Source organism: Eptesicus fuscus, chromosome 19 (genome assembly GCF_027574615.1).
Source record: "Eptesicus fuscus isolate TK198812 chromosome 19, DD_ASM_mEF_20220401, whole genome shotgun sequence".
Classification (NCBI taxonomy): domain Eukaryota; kingdom Metazoa; phylum Chordata; class Mammalia; order Chiroptera; family Vespertilionidae; genus Eptesicus; species Eptesicus fuscus.
Window position 1 is genome coordinate 31,096,805 of NC_072491.1, and position 25,767 is coordinate 31,122,571.

General features: G+C 41.0%; 1 protein-coding gene and 1 long non-coding RNA gene across 2 annotated transcripts in view; one reads left to right on the forward strand and one right to left on the reverse strand.

Moving 5' to 3' along the window:
* Positions 1-4,197: 4,197 nt before the first annotated feature.
* On the reverse strand, positions 4,198-11,876 carry LOC129147251 (uncharacterized). Its single transcript, XR_008554622.1, has 3 exons — positions 11,688-11,876; positions 6,381-6,472; positions 4,198-4,567 (listed from the first exon to the last, which is right to left on the reverse strand). It is a non-coding gene; the product is annotated as an uncharacterized LOC129147251 (long non-coding RNA).
* A 2,450-nt stretch (positions 11,877-14,326) lies between these two features.
* The window catches only part of SDCBP (syndecan binding protein), a 32,933-nt gene continuing 21,492 nt past the window's right edge, over positions 14,327-25,767 (forward strand). Inside the window, exon 1 of the mRNA XM_008143314.3 lies at positions 14,327-14,406. The gene's annotated coding sequence lies outside the window, so the exon portion shown is untranslated. The remainder of the gene's footprint in view (positions 14,407-25,767) is intronic.

Here is a 25,767-nt window from a genome sequence, read left to right on the forward strand (position 1 = left end):
TGGTAATGGTGTGCAGTGCTTTTTGTGTGTATTGCTATATTCAATTTGCTAGTATTTGTTGAGAATTTTTGCATCTATATTCTTAAAAATATTGGTCTGTAGTTTATTTTACTTGTAATATCTTTATCAGATTTTGGTAACAGATACCAGTGGGTCCGTAGTGAGTTGGAAAGTGATCCCTCCTTTTCTAATATTTGGAGAAATGGTGAAGTATTGCTCTTTCTTGGTAGTAGAATTAACCAGTGAAGCTATCTGGTTCTGAGCTTTTCTTTGTAAAAATTTTTCAAAATTTCAACTTCAATATTTTTTTTGTTATAGGTATATTCAGATATATTATTTCTTCTCAAGTCAGTTTTGATATTTTGTGTCTTTCTGACTTGTGTACATTTCATCTGGGTTATCTGATTTGTTTGCATACAATTGCTCTTAGCATTGACTTATTTCTTTTCCCCTTTTTATTTATTTAATGTGGTAGTAATGTCCCCTCTTTTATTGTTTATTTTAGTAATTAAATTTTCTCTCTCTGTATTTCTCTCTCTCTTCTCTCTTTTGGTCAGTCTCTAAAGGCTTGTCAATTTTGTTGATCTATTCGAGGAACCAACTTTTGGTTTTGTTGATTGTATCTTTTTGTTTTGTTTTTTTTTTAAATATATTTTTATTGATTTCAGAGAGGAAGGGAGAGAGAGAGAGAAAGATGGAAACATCAATGATGAAACAGAATCATAGATCTGCTGCCTCCTGCATACCCCACAGTGGGGATCAAATGCACAACCCAGTCATGTGCCCTGACCGGGAATGGAACCCTGATCTCCTGGTGCATAGGTTGACGCTCAAACACTGAGCCATGCCAGCTGGGCTCAATTTGTTTTTCTATTCTCTATTTCATTTATTTCTCCTCTGGTTTTTATTATTTGTTATTGCTTGATTTGGATTTATCTTGCTCTTGTATATTTTTTTCTAGGCTTTTAAGGTGAAAGGTTAAGTTATTAATTTGAGATCTTTCTTTTTTTAAAAAATATATTTTATTGATTTTTTTGCAGAGAGAAGAGAGAGGGGTAGAGAGTTAGAAACATCGATCAGCTGCCTCTTGCACACCCCCTACTGGAGATGTGCCCGCAACCAAGGTACAAAAATGCCCTTGACTGGAATCGAACCTGGGACACTTGAGTCCGCAGGCCGACGCTCTATCCACTGAGCCAAACCGGTTTCAGATTGAGATCTTTCTTTTTTTAATATAGGTAGTTATGTTTCCTTCTAAGCATTGATTTTAAAGCATTAATTTTTGGTATGTTTTTTATTTCATTCATCTCAAAATATTTTCTACTTTACTCTTTGTTTTCTTCTTTGATCCAATGGTTATTTAAAAGTGTATTTGTCCTAGCTGGTTTGGCTCAGTGGATAGAGCATTGGCCTGTGGACTGAAGGGTCCCAGGTTGCAGGCTCGATCCCCAGCATGGAGTGTGCAGGAGGCAGCCAATCAATGATTTTTCTCTCATCATTGATGTTTCTGTCTCTCCCTCCCTCTCCCTTCTTCTCTGAAGTCAATAAAAATATTAAAAAATAAAAATAAATTTTAAAAGTGTGCTATTTAATTTCCACATATTTGTAAATTTCCAAAATATTTTTTGTTATTGAACTCATTCCATCATGATTAGAGAGCACACTTTGTATGATTTCATTGTTTTAAATGTATTGAGGCTTGTTTTATGGTCTAACATATATTTGTCCTAGAGAATATTCCACGTATACTTGAGACTTTGTATTCTGCTGCTTTGTATGGAGTGTCCTATATATGTCTATTAAGTCTAGTTTGTTTATAATGTTGTTCAAGTCTTCTAGTTTCCTGTTGGCCTTTTGTCTAGTTATTCTGTATGTTATTGAAAGTTAGATATTGAATCTCCTAATTATTGTTGTTGAATTGCCTATTTCTCCCTTAAATTCTGTAAGTTTTGCTTCATGTATTTTAGGACTCTTTTGTTAGGGGCCTATATATTTATAATTGTTATAATTTCTTGATGGATTGATTCTTTTATTGTTTTAGAATATCTAGCAATAATGCTTTTTTTCTATTAATGTGCATTTTTAGAAAATATTAAATATGTTTCAACCATAGCACAAACCAAAAGGTAATATAAAAATTAGTTAAATTTTGGTTGTTTTGGAGTTTTTTTCATTTTTGTCCCTAATGTACCAATACATTTGGGCTAGAATCTGTTTCGGTCTCATGGTAAGAAGCTAGGCTCATATCACCGTCTAGTGGACAACCTTGTGCACTGACACTTCTGTAGTTAAATTGGAGGAAGCAACCAACTCTAACTGAGGGAGCTGTAAACCAACATTAATTTTAGAGTTTTAAAGAATAAAAGGCATTTATCTGAGCAAAATGAGCTGCAGCCTTGGAGACACAGATTTAGGTAGCAACCTAAATTATCTTCCACGGAGACAAAAGGGAGGCCTTTTTTTATCGAGAAAGTTCCCACCAAAGTTCCCAATTTCATGCAGATGAGGTTTCCAAATTGTGAGTCCAAATGATGCAGTTCTGATTGACGCAAACAAGGATACAGTTTGTGTAGCTCTGTTTGGACAGGGCAGGTCTCAGTCCATTGGCAGAAGGAGGAAACCGAGGTTTTCCGGGGGTGATTCACTCAAATGCTGAATAAGTGGGTTACAGTGCAGGAACCTCAATCTGAGGTTCTTCCTGGCACACAGAGGTGCCTCTGTCAGCAAATGCTGCTAGAATCTTTTATTAATAAAATCTGAGCCCTTGGTCGATCACATGGGAATTCCATCTCAGCAGATAAATTTCTCCTCAGGGTTCACAGAACCATGACCTAGAATTCTAGAAAGCACTGTATAAATCCAACTTAAAGAAACAGAACTCAGTCTCTCACATCAAAACCTGGTTCGTGGTTATACACTCAACCACGGAGCCCACACCAGCTGGGCCAGCCAAGCCACTTTAGAATGGAATAGGAACTGCCATCCCAGACAGCTACTTTGCATGTGTTACACTTCAGACCTTTGGAATGTTAAAACGGGACAAAATAATCTTTGGAGTGGGCCTAAAGCAGCATAGTATTCCAAACTATTTGCAAAGCTAACAGAAAAGCAGATATGACTATGGGACTGAAAATGTAAAACATTCTTTAGAATTGGCATCACTGTGTTACTTTATCTAAACTCATAGACATTCCTTTCTTCTATTCACATAATTATCCCCCTTCCTTTTCTCATAAATATACCTCTGCCTTCACCTCCTAACTGCAAAACTGAGTTTCTGCCTGAATCAGTGCTTCGCCATTTTTTTTTTTTTAATCTCCAATAAATACGTGTTGCCTCTTCCTTTGGCCTTTTATTTTTAGGTTAACATTATTAACTAATGTTCTTAGCTTTCATTGGGATTCACCCTTTGTATTGCACCATTCTATGAGTTTTGATGAATGTACAATATCCAGCATTACAGAATCAGTTGGAGTAGTTTCATTGCCGTAAAAATCCCCCCTGCTCCTGTTCCACCTCGTCACTACTGCCTCCCCTACAAATCCCTGGCAAACACTGATCCTCCTACTGCCTCTATAGGCTTTCGTTTTTTAGAATGTGAGAGTTGCCTTTTCAGATTGGCTTCCTTCACTTACAATATGCACTTAAGGTTTCTCCATGTCTTTGCATGGTTTAATAGCTCACTTCTCTTAATTGCTGAAGGATATTCTATTGTGTGGATGTTGTGAAGGTTCATTGTGTGGTCAGTTGACTGGACCACCAGGTATCAGATACTTAGTTAAACATAATCCTGGGTGTGTCTGTGAGAGTGTTTATAGATAAAATTTGAATCAATAGACTGAGTAAAGCAGGTAACCTTTCCCAATGGTCTGATCCATAAATGTCAGAATAAAACAAAAGGCTGAGCTAGAATTCACTTTTTCCGCCTGAGGGTCTCTAAGCTGGGACATCAGTTTTTTCTGGACCGTCAACTCCTCCGGTTCTCAATAATACACAAGTGGTTGTGTTTTTCTGAAGAACCTGACTAAGAATACAGATGTACCACAACTCATTTATGCATTCACTTATTGACAGACATCTCGGTTGTTTCCAATTTTAGGCAATTATGAATAAAACTGCTATAAACATTTGTGTACCAGTTTTTGTGTGAACACAAGTTTTTAATTCACTTGGGAAAATACATAGGAGCAGGCCTAATGAGTAACATGGTGGACTATATTTAGCTTTGTAATAAATTGACAAATGCTCTTCCAAAGTGATTGTACCATTTTGCATTCTCATCAACAATGAATGAGGGTTTCTGTTTTTCCACATTTCTGTCAGTCTGTGGTGTTGTCAGTTAGAACCAGTTTTTAATAGTGCCATCATGTATAGCAATGATGTTTTAAAACTAGAATCCACTGGTGGACAATTGGGATTTTGTACTTGTCTTTCTGTGTGGTGTTTGGATTAAGTGGTTCCTTTGGGTACTTATATCTTGTTGATGAGAAGAACTTACAATAGGGTCCTGAACATTCTTGTGCTTTTTCTGTCCCCAGGTGTGACTGTGAAGCAAGTGGCAATATTGCTGTAAAAAGGAAAAATAAATGTAATTTTTGGTGGTGCACTCCAGGTAGGGCACCCTTCCATAACTGGGCTTGACCCCATGTTCTGTGACTTACCATGAATTCCTAATTTAACTTTACACATTATATTGTCATGTGTCTTTTTAAAAAAAATTATTTTTAATTGATTTCAGAGAGGTAGGGGGAGGGAGAGAGAGATAGAAACGTTAATGATGAGAGCGAATCATTGATTGGCTGCCTCCTGCAAACCCCACACTAGGGATTGAGCCAGGCATGTGCCCCAACTGGGAATCGAACTGTGACCTCCTGGTTCGAACCACTGAGCAACACCGGCCGGGTCTGTCATTGCATCTTTAATGGTAGAAATCAAGTTTTACTTATCATTGACTCAGTTTCTAACCTATTAAAGTACTCAATATATATTAAATATTTTGAAATAATACTGTGGCAAATAATGCTGATGGCCTCACAATATCCATTCTTTCTTCTTTAATAACAGAACTTGGGGAAATGTGCTTGTCTACAGAACAATATTTCTTAGAGCCTTCTGCAACTAGGTCTGCCCAATGAGATAGAATGTAAGTGTTCTCTGAAGCTTCTAAGAAGGCTTCATGAGAGGAGGGCTTGTGCCTTTTCACCCATCTGCTCCTCCTCCTTCCTGCTGTCTGGGATGTGGATGTGATGGCTGGAGCAGAGCAGCAATTTCACATCGTGAGGTGGTCTTACTTCTGGATTTCTTTTATGCGAGAAAAATCAACATCTATTATATTTAAGCCACTCTATTTTAGATTTCTGTGTGCAACAGAGCATAATCTTAACTAAACCAAGCATATTTTCCTTGCTTGTACAGGAAAAGAAAGAAACATGGAGAGAGGATTGAGGAAATGAGGGGAAAGAGTAAACCCAAAGGGTGGTAGGATTCTAGGGGTGGTGTATTCCCTAAAGTCTTTCAAATAACAAAACTGAAGGTCTGTTCTGTTATCACATGTTTCAGCAATGTGAATGAGCTCACACACAACTGGTAAATGGGAAATAATATCAGGGTAATAATGCTGAAGTTGTATTGATTCATACACAATTTTCCCCAGCATGTGATTTCCAAGAAATCAGGAGCAAACCTTCTCCACAATTAAAGAACAAGCCTTAGCAATATATAAACACCTTAAGAAAGAGATCCTACAGAGCTTACTTCCATTAGAGAAAGCAAGGGCCGGGTTCGTGGTTTCAAGAAGTGCTATGCATTTATGACATTAAGCTATCTGATGAAGCTGTGAAGACAGATGAGGGTGTTGCAAAAATATTTCCCTCTGTATTTAAAAAAAATGATGAAAGTTTCTGATTCAGGTTTTTAATTTTGATAAATTTGGAATTTTGGATGTAATGCCCTTAGGTCTCAAAGGAGAAAGTGCAAACCCAATGTCAGAGGCTGCTAGTGGAGAAAACAGCCATTTTGTGTATGTATTTGTGTGTGTGTTTTAAATAGATGTTTATTGCTTTTGTTGGTGCTCATATTATAAAGTTGAGCAGTGTGGTGTGCCCCAACTCTATTTATCCCATATGTCTTGTTATGTTTAGTGTATGCTTTTGTAGAGTGCAAAGCTTTAAATGAATGCATGTACGATTTTATAAAAAAAACTGCACTAAGAAAACAATAATTCCATCAGAGCAAACGATGACTAAGAAAATATTTCTCTTTCACATCTTAACCAATTCTTCAGTCAAGATTGGCTTTCTGGTTTCCTTTCTCTGAAATTTTACTTTCTTTTATCATCTAGAATAAAATCTTGAAAAATGCAAAGCTTTAAGCATTTTTACCTTTCATGATCCTTTTCTCGGGAAGCTACTAGAGGATGTGCTTTTCCAAAAGGAGCGAGTTAAGGAGGCGATGCAGGAGTCAGGGATTCAGCCTAGAAAGGTGGAGTGAGGAGGAGGATGAAGACGATGAAAAGTCCTGGAAAACAGCTCTGTGGCTGCCGAAGAGCAAATTGCTCAGATGAAGCTCTGAGAGGGAGGTTCCCGGGGAAATGGAAGTGAGGGGATATGCTTGAGTTACATCCAAAGGTATTTTACACATCTTTTGGAGACACCAGGAAGAGTTAGCTATAAGACCATAACCAGAGAGAGCCAGTTCTAACTGGATTTGAGAAACAATAGCTATGACAGTGCTTGCACCTCCCACTACGTAGAGTGGATTACACATCCTACCTTGGCTCTTAGAATTAAAAAATGGATGTCATCCTGTTACTTTTCAAGAGTTCCAGTAATAAATCTGTAGTTTTCGTCAGAGATTCACTTATACTAAGCACATGGAGTGCTTCCTGCTTTTGTGCCGTGGCATAGCTCTGTCTCCCAAAATCCTGGTCAGGAAGCCCCATCTCTGCCCCTCTCACGGATAAATTCTGGTCATCCATGCTGTTCTTCCTGAGTATCCTTACCCAGACCTTTGGCTTCAGATAACAACAGCATACCTACACTGAGTGGCCAGATTATTATGATCTCTGAATGTATAATAATCTGGCCACTTAGTGTATATCCTATATAATAAAAGGCTAATATGCAAATTGTCTCCTCGACCAGGAGTTTGACCAGCAGGCAGGCTGGCCAACCGCCCATGTCCCCTCCCCCTGGCCAGGCTGGCTGGACCCCACCCATGCATGAATTCATGCACCAGGCCTCTAATATATATACTGAGTGGCCAGATTATTATGCACTCATAGATCATAATAATCTGGCCACTCAGTGTATTTCTCCCAGTTTCCTATGTCCAGCCTAGATCTCGCACCTGAAAGATTCCCTTGCTCATTTTACACAGCCGTTTAACAGATGTTAGGTTTGTTGTGATATAGGTCTTCCTTATAGAGGGTGGGCCTTCATAGAGTCAATCACTGGAGAAGAGGCCAATTCTCAGAGGAAACTAGACCTAAAATACCTGCAGAGTGAGATAAGGAAACCCCGCCTCCTTCTGGCCTTTGTTTTGTTGTCTTCAATTTTATAGGCTCCTGGCTTTGTACCTAGTGGTTTTGAGTTACTTCATTGTGCAATCCTTTTTGAAGGCATTTTCAGGGACAACAGGAATCCTAACTTAAGTTAAAAATGAAGCCCAGCCAGTGTGGTTCAGTGTGGTCACAGTCAGGACACATGCAGGGGTTTCTGTCTCAATCCCCAGTAGAAGGAGGCAGCCAACCAATGATTCTCATCATTGATGTTGTTATCTCTCTTTTTCTCTCTCTCCCTTCCTCTCTGAAATCAATAAAAATATATTTAAGAGAAAGAAAACTATGGGGAAAAATATAACAGTTGGAAGTGCTATAAATGCAAATAATGAAAGTAGGTGACAATCTGTTCAAGGGGTACCTTTGAGCATGGCTGAAGAGGACAGGTGAGCAGGCAAAGAAAGCTGTCTCCTCTTACTCTTTGGCCTGGCAGCTGAAATAGTCTATTAACATTGATTATGACAGAGATCTTCAGTTCTGAATAGTTAAAATGTGAAAAACAAGGTGGGTCCTAGAAACAGAAAAATAGGGGAATTCTAGAAAGTTTTTCTGTTCCTCAGGCATTGTGCCAGGCATTAAAGACCATTTGAAGTATAGCCCCAGCATTCAGGAAGTTTCTGTAAGATGAAGTAATGTTTAGCACAAAAAAGACCATTTCTGTTTACATGTAATATTACACGGTAAGGACAAAAACAAGAGCTGAAGGATGAGGGTGGGACCCACAGGTCAAATTAATGTAATCAGCCCATTATCCACACAAAAGACACTAAACGAATGAAAGAAACTACAATAACTTTCCATATGAATGCAATTCAGAAATTATGCATTTTCCTGGCTGTGTAAATACAACTGATATGAACATCTGGAACATGTTTGGCCATGTGTAATTTGGAACAGAGCCTTTGGCATTCTTTTTAAGGGTGTGTGTATTCACATCTTAGAGAGGAATCCCAAATAGAGTTCTACAGTTAAAAGCAAATACAGTTTTTAACATACTGAAAGAGTACTGTCCTGTGTGGTAAGAAACACCAGCCAATGAATTCTGGAACCCAGGGCAACCCACATGTCAGTGTTGTGCTTCTCCTGTGAAATGTGCATGTATTCAGAGAGGTCAATGATTTTACTTTCTTAACAGGACCCAGATGCTCTTAAATATTCTAGATAGTATTAAACATTAATGTAAGTGGCCACAGAATATTCTAGTTAGTGTTCCTATGGTGATCATTTTGAACCCTGATGTAGAAAGAGCTGTACCCTTTTACAAACATAGCTATTTCAACTGTACTATAGTAAATTCTTGTATATTATCAATCACCTCTTTATATTTTCTGTTGGAGGGATATTGCATGGAGTAAGCTAACATATATTTAAATTTCTGTCCTTGTAAGTGTCCATGAAAGTGTTGGCATCAACTCAACACCAGTGGGAATCCCCAATTTGGGATATGGTGAAGAAGGAAACTTCATTCAGTGCAAACAGCTCAATTGTGATACCACACAGCTGTGAAGAGGCCCTGGGGCCAGGTGGCCCTTGGGCCAGCCCCTCTCTGGCTAGACAGGTCTGCTCTGCCCAGATCTAGTTTGGTCTGATCTGGTCTAGTCTGCTCTGCTCTGCTCCTGTGAAAAATCTTTCGTATTTTAGCAACAGCAGGGGAAACACAGTCTTTAGTGTTCCCTGGAAAGGGAAATTGCACTCAAAGCCAGAAGAGAGCTGACTTATACAGACAGAAGTCCCTGCCCTGTTTCCTGATTGGTTTGTCCTCATGCAAATAAGGACTCCAAATCCAAATCCTTGCATTTGATTGGTCCAAAAGGCACTATCCTGCTTGGTCAAAATGAAACTGCTCTGACTGGATGGTTAAGAAGCTGATGGTGATATAGCTATGGCAGCTCCAATTGGATGGGGAAAGCCTCAGTCCTATTGGTTAAAATAGGATTCCAGGAGCTCCATTATAAGGGCTGGTTCAGATTACAGAAAGACCGTGCAGGTAGGGAAAGTGCAGTTTGCCTGAGAGGCCCCTGTAAAGAAATGGCTGCTAGGCACTGGGTTTTTTGTTTTGCTTTAATTTCAGCCCAGTTAGCCATCAGGAGCTCTCCTTAGAAGGTATCTTTTTTCTCAGGGTCCACACAAATATTATTTATCACTAGAGGCCGGTTCATGACATTTGTGCGCTGGGGGGTGGGGGGAGATCCCCGGGGAGGGGGGGTTCCCCTCAGCCTGGCCTGCGCCCTTTATCAGTCTGGGAGCCTTTGGGGGATGTCCAACTGACGGCTTAGTTGGACATCCTTAGCACTGCCTAGGAGGCGGGAGAGGCTCCCACCACCACCATTGCACTCACCAGCCATCATCCCAGCTTGTAGCTAAGCAGCGCTCCCCCTGTGGGAGTGCGCTGACCACCGGGGGGCAGCTCCTGCATTGAGCATCTGCCCCCCGGTGGTCAGTGTGTGTCATAGTGACCTGCCGTTCCACTATTCAGTCGATTTGCATATTACCCTTTTATTATATAGGATGATGGCCAGTGCGAAAAAGGGAGAAAATAGAGCCTTGAAACAAAATAAGTGACCCAATTGACAGTTGAAACTCCCCTTTATTTTTTAAGTCACAAGTCACTTTACCTTTGCGTGAAGAATTTTTGATAAGCTCACACAATATTCCTATTTTGTGGAAGGAAGGATTTTCTAACTATGGTCAAATTTATTTTAATTTTTTAAGAGAGCAGAATTCAACACACACCTTTGAAAGGGGAGCCAAATGCCATACTATAAATTAATTTAACTTATATCTACAAGCTAACCATTGGTATGTCAACCAACCATATTTTTACCACCTGTCAAAAGTGTGGCTTGTGATTGTGATGGAATTTTTGGTATAGATGACTACTTCCCTATGGCAAACTCATCTATGTTGAAAGAACTTTAAAAATAGCTTTGTAAACACTGTAAATACCTGGGGGAAATGATCATTTAGAAACAGAAACTATTATTATTACACAGGATTTTTCTATTATAAAATAATCAGCTACACATATCCAAACTGAAAAACTGATATTTACTAAGGAATAATTATTTACTTTCACAAGTGTTAAGGCATTACAAAATGACTTATTTCAATGTTCTTTTTAAATAGGAAGCACCTATTTAAAAAGTGCATTTAAAAAGTGATTGAATTGACAAAATATAATCTGTAGTAACATATATTTCTTTTCAGAAACCTGTTCTCTTTTAAGTGAGATTCTCTAGAATTGCATAAACAAATTGGTTCTAGGAAAGTTAGCTGTGGAGTGTTTTAAGTGGTGACTTCATTGTTTAACAAAACATTGCTCATAATCTTGTTGATATGAAACCCTGAGGAGAGAACTGTGTTCCGGAATAAAGGCTAACATAAGTTTAGGGCAGTCTGGTTTACAATGTGGCTGAGATTTTTAAAAGGAAGAGGAAGTTACATAATTCAATAATGTGACTTGCAAATGATCGACAGTTTTTTGTTTTATGGTAAAATTAAATCTTTAGAAATAACAGTGCTAATTACAATAGTACTAGTCACTATTTATTATTTTAGGAGCCTTAAATAAGACAAATTTCCCAGTTCTGAAAATGGAATAAAAATGTAATTATTCTCATCTTTACTCCTACCCATAAACAACATTATAAACCAGGAACAGATCCAAGGAATAGATCCTTTTAAATAAGAGCACTGTACTTTTCTTATAGCATGGAATATTAAAGAGATTTTAATATTTAATTCTCTAATAAAAAGAGAATCAATATAACCTTTGGTTAAGCATAACCTACCATGGTAATTTTACAGTGTATTTATATTTTGGATCTGTTTTTGTATCAGACCACTGAAAACCCCAAAGAAAGTAATATGTTCTGAAAAATAACTAATTAGCATCTGCAGCTAAATTATGATCATAGTTTGGGCCTAAACTAATAACATGTTGATCTCATTATGCCTGCATAAGTATTATTCAAAGATAAGTCATGTAGAGTGATATGATTACATTTTTGTTCTTGGTCAATTTGCTTCATTTTTTTTCTTTTTACTGCTTTTTACTCTAATTTCTTATCATTAATTCATCTCCCCACCCCCAAAAGCAGGAATTCCCCTTTATGTTCAAATATATTACTTTTCTTGGAGACATTCCTCCTAAAGCTCTCCAATTTCAAGTGGAACTGCTGCTTTCTAGGCCTTTTGTGTAGTTGTCATCCCAGGTTCTTCCTTCAACATCATCCTTTCACTCTTTTTGCCTCTCTAGTGCTGACGCCTCTGTTGTGGGATCCTTCTCGTCCCCCTTTCCTTTTTCTTGTTGTGTTCTTTTTTTTATCTTTCGAACTATAAAAGAAAGCTTATTTAGAAAGTAACAGAGGTGGAAGCAAGCTGTAGAGTAAATAGGCTTAGGAAGCAAGTTACAGAGGCAAAAGGAAGGCCCTTGGAGTTTAGGAGAGAGTCGCAAGGAAAATGCACCTGAGGGGAGGGATGGGGTAGGCATGGACATGCTCCCTAGAGAGTTGCCTATATTTTTGTTTTTGTGATGAAAGTACACATTTACTGGCCATTTACTTCCTGACAAAGGGAGCATGAGAGAGAAATGATTTGACTCCTTGTATATATAAAAATATCTTCATTCTATCACAATTGAATGTTATATGTTGGCTCAGTATAGACTTCCTGGTTAGAAATAATTTTCCCTTATAATTTTGAAGGCACTGCTCCATTGTCCTGCAGCTTCAAGCATTTTTAAAAATATATTGATTTTTTTTACAGAGAGGAAGGGAGAGGGATAGAGAGTTAGAAACATCGATGAGTGAGAAACATCGATCAGCTGCTTCCTGCACACCCCCTACTGGGGATGTGCCCGCAACCAAGGTACATGCCCTTGACCAGAATCGAACCTGGGACCCTTTAGTCCGCATGTCGACGTTCTATCCACTGAGCCAAACCAGTTAGGGCTCAAGCATTTTTAAAAAATTTTTATTTATTTACTATCTTTTTGTAATTTTAGTTCTCCTTTCTGGAAGATATCATTGAGTTTATCTTCTAGACCTAGAAATTACTTATACCTTTGTCATAATACTTTTAAATATCAAAGATCTCATTTTTACAATGTAATATTTTGAATATTGCTTAAAACTATCACCCTGTTCCTCTTTTATGAATGCAATACCTTGTTCATCTCTAAAAAAGATTAATACTGGATTTTTAAATATTTTTGTCACTGTTTCCTTTTTTTTCCTGTTTATTTCTTCATACTAGAAACTTCTTCGAATTGTTGGGAATCTTCAGTATCTGCTCATTTTTAAGCGGGGACTAAAAACAAAGATGGGGCATGTTAAGTGGAGGACTTCATTATAAAGTGATTAGGTCAACTGTCAGAATCCTCAGGTTTTTTTCACTTGAATTTCCTAGAGAGGTATCATTCAATCTGCTGCCTTTGCAGGTGCAAGGGATGACTGCAACTTTAAGCCAATGAACAGATAGAAGAAAGGGATCGCCGTGTATAGATTTCCACTCATACTCCATTCGCTAGGGAGTTAGTCTACAGTTTTCTGCAGACATAGGTGAGGGACACATCAAGGTGATTCTGCAGATCAAGATCTTGACAGGACTGGTTCCTTTTGGAGTTTCCAGAAGAGAATGTTTCTTATCTTTTCCAAGTTCTAGAGCAGGGGCATGGAACATCTGGCCCTCCTGACCTATTAGGCCCGAGAAATCATTTGGTCTGGCCCTGCCAAGACAACCGCAGGTGGGAGTGGAAATTCAATAAATCTAGGAGCTTTTTTCATAGCAACATAAATTTATATTGAGTTATATCAATTGAATGATGTTACAAATATCCAAATGGCCCTTGACAGAAAAAAGGTTCCCCATCCCTGCCAGCCCTGTTCTAGAGCCTGCCAGCTTCCTTTGGCTCATGGCCACATCATCTCAATCTCTGCTTACTTCCTTACATCTTCTACTACCCATCCACCGGCCACCACGGGGCGGGCAGCTGCTTCACCCATGTATTAAAGCTCATGGATTTTAATAAAGCTACCTGTCAGTTCTTTGGAATCAGTCCTGAATTTAGACCTTTGGGGCTTTCCCTAACACTAAGTAACTTAGGTAAACTGTGCCTGTTTCTTTGTATGCTACTGCGGATGTACCTCTGTCATATAAATTGATGTTTAGGACCAAATTAGACTATATAAATCAAGGTCTTAGAACAGTGCCTGGAACATAGCCCTCAAGAAATAGTTTTTCAGTTTTTGCATAAGGACACAGCTGTTACTTTTAAGCACTACTACACAAACAGCCAAGGATGGACAATGAGTGATAAAAACCAAGGAAAAAAGTTAGAGTGCAAAGAGGGCAGGAGTTGAGAACAGTTGGTGGGAGGAATGTTTTTGAGCCCAATGGTGGACATCCAAGGCTGGCAGAGAAAATCGCCAGAAGATAGGTTCTCGGGATTCTGTATGGGATGTGATGGAATCCACGTGACCCTGAGCTAGCCCAACAGCAGTGAACCAGTGGCACCTGGCCCTTGAGCACAGACTATAAGATGGTCAGGGTGGAGCCGGGGATGAGCTTAAACGGTGGCAGCGGGGAGGCTCGGCATTCCCCAACCCCCGGACAGCAGCGCAGCCCCGCACGGGGCTCTATCCACCCCTGCGACCCAGCTGCCCCGTTACCAAGGGGACGGGTCACATGACCGGGCGCCGCGCGCCTGCGCTGGCGGAAGGCGGGGGCGGCGCCGTGACGCGCCTTGGGGGCGGTTCTCCGGCGCGCGCGGCTTTTCTCCCCTCGGGTCTGGGAAGTCGGTGCTAGTGAACGGAGGCGGCGGCGGCGAGCGGTTTCCTGCGGCCTCGGTAAGCAGCCCCGGCGGGGAAGAAGGGACGCTCACGCCGCGTCCCGGGCGCGGGGACGTGAGCAGAGGCGTGGGGACCCCGGGTCCCTTAGCGGAGGCCGTCCAGGTCGCAACGGTTTTCGGAAGGTGGCGGCGGCGACGCCCTCGCCGCGCTGGGCTCCGCGCCCCCCGGTGCGCTCAGCGGGTCCGGGGGGAAAGTTTGCGCGCTCCGCCTGCCCGCGTCCCTGCTGGTTTGGGGGTCCTAACCCGGCCGGGCGGGGGGGCGGGGTTGGGGACCGAGGCAGCTCGGGGACTGTCTCATTCCGGTTCCCTTCGACCCTTTGTGTTCCTCTCGGAGGAGAAGAGGCGCGGGCCCTGCCTTCTCGGGAGCCCGCGGCCCGGCTCAGCCCCGGGGTCTGTGCTTAACCGCCCTCCGCGGGGCTCTCGGCGGCGGCCGGCGGGAGGAGGGGTGTTTGCCGAGTGGGCGCAGCCGGGCGGGGAGGGCGCTCGGCGCTGCTTTCCGAAGTTGGAGAGGGAGCCGGTTTCCAGCTGGGTGTGTCCGGGGAAATATCCCTGGAGATCTCTGACTCAGAGCCTTCGTTCCGGACTTCCTGGTGAGGAGGGGACGTGGTTCCTTTCTCCAAGCGGGTTATTCAGTCACGAGTCGGCTGATGCGTGCCAGTCCTATTGAAAGGGGTTAGGGGTTTCTCTCGTCTGTGTGTATGATCTGCATGCACATTTACTGTTATTTTTCCATTATGTAAGTCCATTACTCAGACAGTCCGTTTGGCTTACCACACTCGGACCGTTCACTTGCTTCAAAGAAAAAACACACAGCTGATTAAAAAGGAAAACGACATCGAGAAACAGCTGCAGACGGTTCGCTTTATCTCAGATATGTATACGTGATTGATTGAAACTCAAATTTGTCGTCTTTAAGTTTTTCTGTTTGCGGTTGTGGGTAGACAGTGAAAAACGTGTTTTGTTTTTTAATGTTGTTGTCTGTTACCAGCTTAGTTCTGTAAATCACTTTCCTCGTGGTGAATAGGATACATCAAGTGACTTAAAAATAAGGAAGTGGAATGTCTTTTAAAAGGTTCAGGAAATAGTCACTGCATTAATCTAAATATAACTTGGGCAACATTAACTTTTAGTTATGTTTGTGCATTATAAGAAAGGATGTAAGAAAATGACCAAAAGAGGGAGAATTTCCTAATAGTTGGCCAAGTACACTCAAATGTGTACTTTTCAATTAAAACAAAAACACCACTTCCTTAAACGGAACATGACTCAACTATTTTTTTTCCTGTTTTCGCCAGATTTAGGTACCTTGTTAAGGTAGTATATGCCAAGAGTTTATAAAAAATAAAGATTCCCCCAAACAACTTTTAAAAATACTTCCTACATCTGGTAATAGTTATATTAGTACTTTTTAATTTCTTTCTAATTGCTGCTGCAAATATTTTTTGTACATTTATTTCGTTTTTGAGGAGGTAAGCAATAATGTGACTGGAAAGTTAAGCAATAAAAAAGGTATATTCTCCCATAGTATAGTCTCCCAACTAGGTTCTCCAGCCAACCATAATCCCTTTCTGTAGGAGCCAGCCGTTTTTGTATTTCTTAGGTATCCATTCGGGGATATTTTGTACCTATATAAGCAAAGATCAATATATTTCCACCCCTTCTATTTCTTTCCATTTGTTGTGATTGTGGTAAAATACATTGTAACATAAAGATAACCATTTTTAAGTGTACAGTTCGGTGGTATTAAATACATTGATACGGGCAACTATCACCACTAGCATCCATCCCCAGAACTTTTTTCACCTTGTAAAATTGAAGCTCTATATGCCCATGAAACAGTAATTTCCCATCCCCCCAGGCCCTGACATCAGCCATTCTACTTTGTGTCATTATGATTTTGATTAAGCACCTCATATAAGTGGAGTCATAGAGTATTTGTCTATTTGTGATTGGCTTCTTTCACTTAGATGTCCTCAAGATTCATCCATGTTGTAGCATATTGCAGAATTTCCTTCCATTTTAAGGTTGACTAATATTTTATTGTGTGTGTGTGTGTGGATATTTTGCTTACTGTTCATCCTTCCTTGGACACTTGGGTTGCTTATATTTGTGAGCAATTGTGAATAATGCTACTATGAACATAGGTGTACAAGTAATCCCTTCAGACCCAGATTTCAATTCTTTCAGGTATATACCCAAAAGTGGAATTGCTGGATTGCATGATAATTCTATTTTTAATTGTTTGAGAAACTGTCATATTGATTTCTATAGCATCTATAGCAATTTATAGTCCCACCAACATTGCATTTCCATAGTGATTGGTGATGTTGAGTATCTTCAGGTGCTTATTCGTCATTTCTGTATCTTGGGAGAAATGTGTATTCAACTTTTTTGCCAGTTTTGTTTTGTTTTGTTTTTGTTGAGTTTTAGGAGTTCTCTAAATATCCTGGATATTCATCCCTTATCATGTATATGATTTGCAAATATTTTCTCCCATTCTGTGGATTGCCATTTTACTCTGTTGATAGTGCCTTCTGCTGCACAAAATTGAAAAATTTTCATGAAGCCCAATAGGTCTCCTTTTTCTTTTATTACCTACTAGAGTCCCGGTGCACGAAATTCATGCATGGGGAGGGGGGTGTCCTTCAGCCCAGCCTGCACCCTCTCCAATCTGGGACATCCCTCTCAAAATCCAGGACTGCTGGCTCCCAACTGCTTGCCTGCCTGCCTTCCTGATTGCCCCTAACCACTTCTGCCTGCCAGCCTGATCACCCCCTAACCACTCCCCTGCCAGCCTGATTGATGCCTAACTGCTCCCCTGCCAGCCTGTTTGCCCCTAACTGCCCTCCCCTGCTGGCCTGGTCCCCCCCAACTGCTCTCCCCTGCAGGCCTGGTCCCCCCCAACTGCTCTCCCCTACAGGCATGGGTCACCCCCAACTGCCCTTCCCTGCAGGCCAGGTCACCTCCAACTTCCATTCTCTGCCAGCCTGGTCACCCCTAACTTCCCTCCCCTGCAGGCCTGGGTCCCCCCCCAACTGCCCTTCCCTGCAGGCCCATTCGCCCGCAACTTCCCTCCTCTGCTGACCTGGTCACCCCTAACTGCCCTTCCTTGTAGGCTTGATCACCCCCAACTACACCCCCCCCTGCAGGCCTGGTCCCACCGAACTGCTCTCCCCTGTAGGCCTGGGTCCCCCCCAACTGGCCCAGTAGCCCCCAACTTCTCTCCTCTGCCGGTCTGGTCACCCCTAACTACCCTCCCCTGCAGGCTTGATAGCCCCCTACTGCCCTCCCTTGGAGGCCTGGTCCCTCCCAATTTCCCTCCCTTGCTGGCCTGATTGCCCACAACTCCCCTCCCTTGCAGACCTGGTCCATCCCAACTGCCCTCCCTTGCTGGCCATCTCGTGTTGGCCATCTTGTGTCCACATGGGGGCAGCCATCTTTGACCACATAGGGGCAGCCATCTTGTGTGTTGGAGTGACGGTCAATTTGCATATTACTCTTTTATTAGATAGGATAGGGGCTTGGTGCAAAGGTGGGGCCGGCTGGTTTGCACTGAAGGGTGTCCCAGATCAGGATGAGGGTTCCCTTGGGGCATGGGGCGGCCTGGGCGAGAGGCCTGTGGTGGTTTGCAGGCAGGCCACACACCCCTGGCGGTCCAAGTGGAGGCTCTGGTATCTGGGATTTATTTATCTTCTACTAGCTTTCCCGTTGCAGGAAAAATCCTGCAATAGGATTTCCTGCCGCACTCTACCCCGCCTCCGTTCCTCCCTTGCCACCCGCCTCGCCTTCTCCAGCCCGCCAGCATTTCCCTTCGCCCCCGGCCCCGCCTCCGCTCCGCCCTTGCCGCCGGCCCCGCCTTCTCCAGCCCGCCCGCGTTTCCCTTCGCCCCCAGCCCCGCCTCCGCTCCGCCCTTGCCGCCCGCCCCGCCTTCTCCTCCAGCCCGCCCGCGTTTCCCTTCGCCCCCAGCCCCGCCTCCGCTCCGCCCTTGCCGCCCGCCCCGCCTTCTCCTCCAGCCTGCCTTCGTTTCCCTTTGCACACGGCCCTGACTTCGCTCCTCCCTTCTCCTCTCCCCCGCCCCCCTGGCTTGCTTGCTTCTTCGAAGCTTTACTCCCTTTTGCAGCTCTTGGCTTCTTTCGACACTGTCTTGATATGCAAATTAGCCGCCACCTTTGTTGGGGTAATTTGCATACTCATCCTGATTGGTTAGTGGGCGTGGCTTGGCTGGTGGGCGTGGCTTAGGTGTAGCGAAGGTGTGGTCAATTTGCATATTTGTCTATTATTAGATTAGATAATTGAAACTTTGTAGCCTTGAGTGGAGGCCAGGGCAGGCCTGGGGGCAGGGGCAGGAAGCATGGCTTCCTCCATTGCCAGGGAAACCCAAGCCTCCTGCTCACTCCGTGGCTGCAGCCATTTTGGTTGGGTTAATTTGCATACTCGCTCCTGATGGCTGGTGGGCGTGGCTTGTGGGCGTAGTGGAGGTACAGTCAGTTTGCATGTTTCTCTTTTATTAGTGTAGATGCTTTTGGTGTCGTATCCAATAAATCATTGTGAATCTTTTGTCCTATGTTATCTTCTAAGAGTTTTATTGTTTTAGGTCTTATACTTAGGTTCTTGATGCATTTTGAGTTAGTTTTTTTTATATGGTGTTAGGTAAGGGTCACCTTTATTGTTTTGAAGTATACTAGGTGTACCAGTTAATAATGGCAGATTTGTAATAAAAGAAAACACGATAATTTCAAGAGAAACATCAAAAGTGCTTTTTTCAAAGTAATGTCCATCACTAGCTACACATTTCCCCATCTTACAGGTAATTTGTGGATACCATCCCAATAGAACTTTTCTTGTTTTGAGGCAAACCATTCAGAGACCCAATTTTCCACTTCTTCGTACTTTTTGAAGTGCTACTCAGAAAGAGCATGTGCCATCTATCCGAATAAGTGGTAATCTGAAGGAGCAAGGTCTGGTGAATATAGCTGGTGGGTTAATACTTCCCAGGCAACATCTTTTAACATGTCTTTAACTGGTTTTGAAGTGTGTGATGATGCGTTGTCATGAAGCAAAATTACTTTGCCTTGTCTTCTGGCATGTTCTGGTCATTTCACTATCAAAGCGTAGTTCAAATTGATTATTTGTTGTCAGTATTAATGGTTTCACCTGGTTTTAGAAGCTCATAATACACCACACCTTCCTGATCCCACCAAACGCAGAGCATTGTATTGTTTCCTAAGCTATTTGGCCTTGCAGTTGATGTTGATTGTTGACCTGGATCAACCCATGATTTTGTGCATTTGTTTGGGATTCTCAAAATTAATCCACTTTTCATTGGGCAGTTACAATTTGATGCAAAAAAGACTTTCTTTCGTGCCATTGAAGCAACTTTTTACTGAGGACTTTTCTATTTGTCTTTCGTTCAGTTGATGTGGCACCCATTTTCCTTCCTTAAAATCTTTCCCATTGCTTGTGAACAATTGGAAATCATTTGCTGAGCAACGTTTAATCTTCAAGTTGTTTTTGAGTTTGACATGCATCTTCATCTAATAATGTTTGTAATTGTTGGTCTTCAAACTTTTTCGGTTGACCTGAATGTTCTTTGTCTTTCACATCGAAATCACCACTTTTAAAGCGTTTAAACCAGCATTCACAAGTATCTTGAGATGGAGCATGTTCACCATAAGCTTCCCAAAGTATACGATAACTTGCAGCAGCACTTTTCTTTAAAGTAATGAATTAAAACTTCCTGTAAATGCTTTTTTTTATTTTGGCATGAAATTTGACGTTTTTAAGCGTAAAAATACCTATGATGTTAACACCTTCAGCAAATTTGACATACGAAGTTTTGAAGCTTGCTGTCAATACAACAAAATAGCATACATATCAAATCGCGTATATATTAACATATGTGTAACTCCATCTATTGAAAAAAATCTGCATTATTAACCGGTACACCTAGTATATCAATATTTTCCAGCATTATTTGTTGTAAAGACTTGTCTTTTTCTCATTGAATGGTCCTGACACCTTTGTCACAATTCGATTTACCAAATATCTGAGGGCTTATCTCTAGGTTCCCTAGTCTCTTCCATTGGTGTATTTGTCTTTATACCAATACCATACTGTTTTTATTACTGTAGTTTTATAGTATGTTATGAAATCAGGAAGTGTGAGTCCTCCAGTGTTGTTCTTTTTCAACATTTTGGGTATTTTGGGGTACGCTGAAATTTCATATGAATTTTGGCTTTTTATTTCTGAAAAAACAAACAAACAAACAAACAAACAAAAAACAACGGTCATGGAGATTTTTATAAGGATTGCATTGAATCTGTAGATCATTTAGGCTAGTGTTGACATTTTAATAATACCAAGCCTTAATCGATGAACATGGGATGTGCTTTCATTTATACCTTCTTTAATTTTTTTCGGCATTGCTTTGTAGATTTCATTGTATAATTCTTTCACGTTTTGATTAAATTCTTAAGTATTTTATTTTTTGATGCTATTGTAAATGGAATTGTTTTTGTAATTTCTTTTATTTATTTTTTAGAATATATTTTATTGAATTTTTTACAGAGAGGAAGGGAGAGGGATAGAGAGCTAGAAGCATCGATGAGAGAGAAACATCGATCAGCTGCCTCCTGCACACCTCTTTCTGGGGATGTGCCAGCAACCAAGGTGCATGCCCTTGACCGGAATCGAACCTGGGACCTTTCAGTCCACAGGCCGACACTTGATCCACTGAGCCAAACAGGTTAGGGTATAATTTCCTTTTTAGATTGCTCATTGTTTATGTATAGAAATGCAACTGGTGTGTGTGTGTGTGTGTGTGTGTGTGCGCGCGCACGCATGCGCGTGTGTAGTCCAGGGTTTTCTGTACTGTAATATAGAAGATCATATCATCTGTAAACAGATAATTTTACTTCTTTTCCAATGTGGATGCCTTTATTTCTTTTTTCTTTTCCTTTCTTTTCTTGCCTAATTGCTGTGGCTAGAACTCTGTTGAATCTAAGTATTTTATTTTTTGATGCTATTGTAAATTGAATTATTTTTGTAATTTTCTTTTTTAGATTGGTTATTGTTTATGTATAGAAATGCAACTGATTTTTATGCATTGACTGTATCCAGCTGAATTTGTTTATTCTAACAGCTGTGTGTGTGTGTGTGTGTGTGTGTAGTCCAGGGTTTTCCATACCCTAACATAGAAGATCATATCATCTCTAAACAGATAATTTTCTTCTTTTCCAATGTGGATGCCTTTATTTCTCTTTCCTTTTCTTGTCTAATTACTGTGGCTAGAACTCTGTTGAATACAAGTCGTGCAAGTGTACCTCCTTGCCTTGTTCCTGATCTTAAAAGTATTCAGCCTTTCACCATTGAGTGTGGTTTGCTTTGGATTTTTCATATATGGCTTTTATTATGTGGAAGTAATTTCCCTCTATTTCTATTTTGTTGAATGTTTTTATTATAAAAGGTTTTTGAGTTTTATCATATGCTATTTCTGCACCAATTGAAATGATCATATGGTTTTTCCCTCCATCCTTTTGTTGATGTCACTTACTATTTTGATTATTTCACATGTTGAAAGATCCTGCTCTTAAAGGAATAAATCCTAAAGGTATATAGCTGTATAATTCTTTTAACATGCTGTTGAATTCTGTTTGCTAATATTTTGTTAATGGTTTTTGCATCATGTTCACAAAGGATTTTGTAGTATTCCAATACCTTTGTTCGAGCCTTGATATCAGGGTAATGCTGTCCTCATAGAGTGAGTTAGGACTCCCTCCTCTTCATTTTTTTAGCAAAATTTGAGAAGGATTGATATTAATTCTTTTTAAATGTTTAGTAGAATTCATCAGTGAAACCATCAGGTCCAGGGCTTTTCTTTGTTTAGAGATTGTGATACTGACTCCATCTGTTCATTAGTTAGAGGTCTATTCAGATTTTATGTTTGTGACTTAGTCTTGGTATGTTTTGGGTTTCTAGGAATTTGTCCATCTTATTTAGGTTATGCAGTTTTGAGGGGGGGCATATAGTTGTTCATAGTACTCTAGTAATCCTTTTGATTTCTGTAGGATCCATGTAAATTTACCACTTTAATTTCCGGTTTTAGTATTTTGAGTTTTCTCTTGTTATTTCTTAGTCCATTTAGCTAAAGGTTTTTCAATTTTGTTAATTTTTTTAAAGAACCAACTTCGGTTTCATCGATTTTATCTATTTTTTCAATTCTCTATTTCATTTATCTTTGTTCTCATCTTATTTCTGCTAGCTTTGGGTTTAGTTGGTACTCTTTTTCTAGTTTAAGTCCGCCCCCCTTCCTTTTAACACAATTGTTAGCATATTTATAGTACAGTGCTGTAAATCATGCTTTTCTCTCCAGTTAATGATAATATATTGAACCTCTTTCAATATAGTGTATATAGAACTTCCTCCTCCTCTTGTGTTCTGCTATTACAGTAGGTGCTTCAGTGAATAAAGTTCAATATGTCACTTTTTATGTGCATTCAAGACCTGAAATGATATTGCTGATTGGAGGGTATTTGCATTTATAATTTTGGTAGATGTTGCAGTGTCACTTTCTATGGAAATTATATTAGTTTGCACTTCCATGAGTAATGTTTGAGTGTTTCTTAAAGCCTTAATATCAGAGAGTGTTGTCAAACTTTGGATTTTTGCCAGTCCAGTAGGTGTGAAATAGAATCTTTTAGATAAAATGAAATTCTTCTTAGAGTAGACTTAATATGACCATATTTTTCGGTGGCTTATCCGAATCTTGGTGGAGATTTATTAAAAGGAAGAGTTCCACTGTTCTTCCATGAAATTATATGTGTCAGCCTGGCAAGTATTTTAACTAGTGCCCAGGTAATTCTGATCTAATGCTGAGACACATTTGAGAAACGTTGCTCTAGATGACCGTTTAGGACTTTTTCAAGTATACACGTTCTTAGACACTTTATATGAACCATCTGAATGCTTTTTAATTTTCAGTACATTAGAAAACACAGCCATCACTGTTTTCCATTGAGGTCCTTTGAACATTTAAAAAATCACTTTAGGCCATTTTATGAATAATTTGCTGAAGTGAAAATAAAGGGATAGTAAAAAAAATTAGTAACAGTCTGAACATAAGAAACTTGGATTTTTATTATAAACTAGAGGCCTGGGGCACGAAATTCATGCACTCGGGGAGGGGTTCCCTCATCCTGGCCTGCGCCCTCTGGCAGTCTGGGAGCCCTTGGGGGATGTCCGACTGCCCCGGAGGCGGGAGAGTCTCCCACCGCCACCACCGCTGCGCTCGCCAGCCGTGAACCTGGCTTCTGGCTGAGCCGCTCTCCCTCTGTGGGAGTGCACTGACCACCAGGGGGCAGCTCCTGTGTTAAGCATCTGCCCCCTGGTGGTCAGTACACGTCATAGTGACCGGTCGTTCTGCTGTACGATCAATTTGCATATTAGCCTTTTATTATATAGGATTTTTCTGGTTTTGAAGGTATCTGTAGCTGAAATGGGCGACGTCTTTTGAATACAACTAATTGCTCAACTGTCATGAGTGAATTTGGAACATATACATCTTATAAATATAGTTCTACATACAACTCTAATATGTTCTAGCTTATATTACTTTTGGTTCTTTATGTACTCAGTTGTCAAAATAATATACTGAATCTAGATTTCAAATAAATCTCTAATAGGTTCTGTCATTACCATCTGGTAATTTTTCTACTTGCGTTGTCAAAATGCAGTACTTTTGCAAAGTTTAATGGCACATGGTTTTATTGAGAGGATGATCATGCTGTGTGTTCTATATTTACAAGTAATTTTCCTTTACACTTTTTATCAACATCAATTAGAATAATAAGTGAAATTTTAAGAATATCTCTGCTGTTTTCTTTCACTCACCTTGTTTGAACATCGCCTTCATTTGGCCACTTACAAACCATATCAAGTAAATTTTGCTGCACAAATATAAAAGATTGAAGAAGATGGTACTATCCTTTTATTACCCTACCACTTCCTTGCTTGGGGGTGGGAGGGTGGTGGCTGGCCTTGCCCCAGCAACATCTGACACCTTTCATGTGTCAGGCGACCTCCACGTTCTTGACTCATGCAGGAAAAATGTTAAGACAAAATGTTAAGACTCTAGGTGAAAGTAAGTTTATTAAGACCTAGCTCAGTGAGGTAAAGGAATGGTCTCCTGAGACAGGATTAAGTGGTAACTCCGGGACAAGCTGCCACTGTCCAGTTCTTCCCTGGGTGCAAGCCTCCTGGGGACCCTTAGAGCTTAGCTTAGCATAGAAGCAGCAGAGGGGGTGAGGCTTTGCTCAAAGAAGATAGTGCACAGTCGTCCTTAGACTTGAGGGTTTCTATAGGCAGGGATGTTATGGGAGGTCTCAACAGAATGTTCGTTAGATTTCCCAATGGGTAGGTTAGTCTGCTGATGTATAAAAATGAGCATATAGTGGGATCAGGGGTCAATCTCTGGTTAGTTTTACCTCTGTCTTGGATTAGACTGGCTCTAATTGTGTGTTTTTGTTATTGTTGTTATCTTTCTGACTAACGTTATTTAAATCACTGGCGCATAGATATCTTTGGTTTGGGAGAATAGATTTAGACCACCTGCTCTTAGATATCTTTGGTTAGGGGGTATGTAGTTTTGTAATTTATCAGCCAACTGTTAAGTGCTCAGCCTCAGTTTTCTCATTCCACTTGCCTGGGAACATTCCTGGTTTCTTACTAACCTGTCTCATTTGTAGTAAAACAGATCCCAGGGACTTGTTTCAAATATTGCATGATAAAGTCCTTCCTTCTGAATGACTGAATGAAAAACCATATTTCTTTTATTAATTAAAGCTATATTGTTTATCCAATGACAAGGGGCCCGGTGCACGAAATTCATGCACGGAGGCAGGGGAGGGTGTGTCCCTTAGCCCAGCCTACACCATCTCCAATCTGGGACCCCTCAAGGGATGTCTGACTGCCCGTGGGATTGGGCCTAAACGGGCAGTCGGACATCCCTCTCACAATCCAGGACTGCTGGCTCCCAACTGCTCGCCTGCCTGCCTTCCTGATTGCTCCTAACCACTTCTGCCTGCCAGCCTGATCACCCCCTATCCACTCTCCTGCCAGCCTGATTGATGCCTAACTGCTCCCCTGCCAGCCTGTTTGCCTCCAACTTCCCTCCTCTGCTGGCCTGGTCACCCCTAACTGCCCTCCCCTGCAGGCTTGATCGCCTCCAACTGCCCTCCCTTTGCAGGCCTGGTGCCTCCCAACTGCCCTCCCCTGCTGACCATCTTGTGTCCACAAGGGGGCAGGATCTTTGACCACATAGGGGCAGACATATTGTGTGTTGGAGTGATGGTCAATCTGCATA